Source organism: Trichechus manatus, unplaced genomic scaffold (genome assembly GCF_000243295.1).
Source record: "Trichechus manatus latirostris isolate Lorelei unplaced genomic scaffold, TriManLat1.0 scaffold00122, whole genome shotgun sequence".
Lineage (NCBI taxonomy): Eukaryota > Metazoa > Chordata > Mammalia > Sirenia > Trichechidae > Trichechus > Trichechus manatus.
Genome location: NW_004444058.1, coordinates 8759333 through 8763980, shown reverse-complemented (window position 1 = coordinate 8763980; position 4648 = coordinate 8759333).

Below are 4648 nucleotides of genomic sequence, written 5' to 3'. Positions count from 1 at the left end.
TGGCTGAGATTGTGTTTTCAGGTTTCTCTGTCTCCACTGTAAAGTTACTCCTTCCTCCCCCATTCCATACTGTACTCTTTACAAGAAAGTCACCGTGTAGCCAACACTTCAAAAGTAGAGTGATTGTCCACCTCCTTGAAAACCTAATATCTACACAAATCACTGGAATTCTTCTGCACAGGAGATTTGCTTCTTCCTATTTATTTAATCATTTCTTTATAGCAATGTGAACTCATGGATATTATTTTAAACTTGGGGCATAATCCAATACTACTTCATTATTGTTATTTTTTGTTCTACTTATTTCAGCTTTCGCCATTGGGAGCACTCAGTTGGTTCCTGTGTCCCCTTGACGTACCCCTGTATTTGTGGATTTTTTCAATTTTTGTTTTTTGAGAACTTAATTACATTCTGGCACTGCTAGAAGCTCCAGGCTATTTTGTATATTTCCTGTCCCAGGCCTAAAATCAATTATTTCTCCAAGGATCCTTGGTCCCTTTTTATTGGAGAATGGTATTAGAAACCAAGAGCTGGTCACTAGCTGTGCTCATAGCTACTAAGCCCACTCAACAGACAGCAAAGAAATATGTATTTGTATAGAAACCTGTGTATGATGTACAAATATCTATAAATATTTCTATATGTAACCCTCAGCATTTATATTAAGCTAAATGAGTTCATACCAATGTTTCCAACTCAAATCTATTGCCACATGGATCATTCTAATCTCCTCTGTTTGATTATTTGTGAACTACTCCAACAGTGAGAAATTCGGTTCCCACCAATCACTGCTCTTTTACTTAATTGTTTAATTTCAGTACGCATGAATAGAAGTCTCAGAATTGTTAACTCATAGTCAACTAGAGTTCAGTACTTATGTACAGTTGCTGTAGCCTTTAGTTTTGCAGACTCCAATCATTTCCAAAATTACTTAATCTAGCTCTTTCCCCCTTACTGTTTTTTAATACATTTATAAGTTAGATTATTTCATCACATTCTGCATTCCACCCTGGAATTACCTTAACCTCCTGAATGACTTTTTTTTTTTTTTCAAATCTGCACACTTTAAGTTTTACTCTCTGTGTTGTAAAGTTCAATGGGTTTTGACTAATGCATAATGTCATGTATCCACAATTACGTATCACACAGAATGATTTCAGTGCTGTAAAATTTCCCTGTGCTTCACTTATTTAACCCTCACTCTTGTCCCCCCAGTCCGTGGCAATCTTTTTATTGTCTCTATTAAAAAAAAAAAAACCTGTTGCCGTCAAGTTGATTCTGATTCATATCGACCCTACAAGACAGAGTAGAAATGCCCTATAGGGTTTCTAAGGAGTGCCTGGTGGATTTGAACTGCTGACTTTTTGGTTAGCAGCCATAGTTTTTACTTTTCTAGAATATCATATAATTTAAATCATACAGCATGTAACCTTTTCAGAATAGTTTCTTTCACTTAGCATTTTAAGATCCATGCTTGTCTTTTTGTGAATTGATAGCTCATTTCTTTTTTTCTTTAAATAATATTCTATTGTATACATGTACCACGATTTGTTTATCCACTCATCTATTGAGGAACATCTTCATTGTTTCCAGATTTTGGAGATTATAAGTAAAGTTGCTATAACACTTTTGTGCAAGTTTTTGGTAGACGTAACTTTCAATTCAATTTGATAATTATTTGGAAGCACAATGGCTATACTGTATGGAAAGACTATATTTAACTTTGTGAGAAACTGTCTTCCAAGATGGCTGTACCATTTTGCATTCCCACTTGCTACGAAAAAGTTTGTATTGCCCCACATTCTCATCAGCAACTGATGTTGCCTTTTAAAAATTTTGACCATTCTAGTAAGTGTCTGGAGTCTCTGGGTGGTGAAAATGGTTAATGTGCTCAACTGCTAACCGAAAGATTGGCTGTTCCAGCCCACCCAGAGGCACCTCAGAAGAAAAGCCTGGTGATCTATTTCCAAGAAATCAGCCACTGAAAACTCTATGGAACACAGGCTTACTCTGACACGTACGGGATCTCCATGAGTCAGAGTCAATTCGAGGACAACTGGTGGTGGTGAAATAGGTCTTTAGTGGTATCTCATTGTGACTTTAATTTGTAATTCCTAATGACAAATGTACCATGAAATGTGCCTGTACCAGAAAGATGTTTACATGTGTTTTATTGACTATGCAAAGGCATTCAACTGTGTGGATCATAACACATATGGATAACCTTGTGAAGAATAGGCACTCCAAAACACTTAATTGTTCTCATGAGGAACTGTACCTAGACCAAGAGGCAGTTGTTCAAACAGAACAAGGGGATACTGTGTGGTTTACAGTCAAAAAAGTTGTGTGCCAGGTTTGTATCATTTCACCATACGTATTCAATCTGTAGGCTGAGCAAATAATCCAAGAAGCTGGACTAAATGAAGAAGAAAAGGGCATCAGGATTGGAGGAAGACTCATTAACAACCTGCATTATGCAGATGACACAACCTTCCTTGCTTAAAATGAAGAGGACTTGAAGCATTTATTAATGAAGATCAAACACTACAGCCTTCAGTATGGATTACACCTTAACATAAAGAAAACAAAAATCTTCACAACTGGACCAATAAACAACATCATGATAAATGGAAAAAATATTAAAGTCGAAGATTTCATTTTACTTGAATCCACAATCAACGCCCATGGAAGCAGCAGTCAAGATATTAAATGACACATTGCATTGGGCAAATCTGCTGCAAAAGACCTTTTTAAAGTGTTAAAAAGCAAAGATGTCACTTCGAGGAATAAAGTGCCCCTGACCCAAGCCATGGTGTTTTCAATCACATTATACGCATGTGAAAGCTGAACAATGAATAAGGAAGACCGATGAACTGATGCTTTTGAGTTATGGTGTTGGTAAAGAATACTGAATATACCATGGACTGCCAGAAGAACAAATAAATCTGTCTTGAAAGAAGTACAGCCAGAATGCTCCTTAGAAGCAAGGATGGTGAGACTTCGTCTTACATACTTTGGACATGGACATGTTATCAGGAGGGACCAGTCCCTGGAGAAGGACATTATGCTTGGTAAAGTAGAGGGTCAGCAAAAAAGAGGAAGATCCTCAATGAGATAAATTGACACAGTGGCTGCAACAATGGGCTCAAGAATAATAACGATAGTTAGGATGGTGCAGGATCGGGCAGTGTTTCATTTTGTTGTACATAGAGTTGCTACGAGTTGGAACCGACTCAACAACACCTAACAACAACAATGACAAATGATATTCAGACTCTTTCATATGTTTATTTGTTATCTATGTATCTTCTTTAGTCACTGGCTGTTTAGATCTTTCACTGGCTTCTTTAAATTGGGTTGTTTGTTTTCCTATTGTTGAGTTTTAAGGGTTCTTTTTATATTTTGGATGCAAGTCCCTTAGAAGATGCAGTGTTTCACAAATATTTTATCCCATTCTGTGGCTTTTTAATTATCTGTGTGTGGAGCAGAGTAAAAAACTTTAATATTAACAAGTTCTATCATCAATTTTTTCATTCATGGATCATGCTTTTGGTGTAACTACAAAATTCATGAGCAAATGCAAAGTCATATTTTCTTCTAAGTTTTTTCTAGAAGTTTTATGTTTTTACATTTTGTATTTAGTTCTATTATCCATTTTGATTTAATTTTGTGTGAAAGGTGAAAGGTGTGTATCTAGGTTCATTTTTGTTGGTATTGCATGTTGTTGTTAAGTCCTGTCAAGTCAGTTCCGACTCATAGTGACCCTATGTATAAACAGAATGAAACACTGCCTGGTTCTGCACCATCCTCACAATTATTGTTATGCTTGAGCTCATTGTTGCATCCACTGTGTCAATCCATCTCACTGAGGGTCTTCCTCTTTTTTGCTGACCCTCTACTTTACCAAGCATGATGTCCTTCTCCAGGGACTGATCCCTCCTGATAATACACACAGAGTATGTGAGACAGTCTTGCCATCCTTGATTCTAAGGAGCATTCCGGCTGTACTTTTTCCAAGACAGATTTGTTCATTCTTCTGGCAGTCCATGGTACGTTCAATAGTCTACACCAACATCATAATTCAAAGGCCCCAATTCTTCTTTGGTCTTCCTTGTTCATTGTTCAGCTTTCACATGTGTATAAGGTGATTGAAAACACCATGGCTTGGGTCAGGCACACCTTAGTCCTTTGAGTGACATCTTTGCTTTTTAACACTTTGAAGAGGTCTTTTGCAGCAGATTTGCCCAATGCAATGCATCCTTTGATTTATTGACTGCTGCTTCCATGGATGTTGATTGTGGATCCAAGTAAAATGAAATCCTTGACAACTTCAATCTTTCATCCACTTATCATGATGTCCCTTATTGGTCCAGTTGTGAGGATTTTTGTCTTTTTTACATTATAGTGTAATCCATACTGAAGGCTGTAGTCTTTGATCTTCATCAGTAAGTGCTTCAAGTTCTCTTCACTTTCAGCAAACAAGGTTATATCATCTCAATTGCTGATTGTTAAATGAGTCTTCCTCCAATCCTGATGCCACTTTCTTCTTCATATAGCCCAGCTTCTTGGATTATTTGCTCAGCATACAGATTGAGTATGTATAGTGAAAGGCTATAACCCTGACGCACACCTTTCCTGGTTTTTAAAC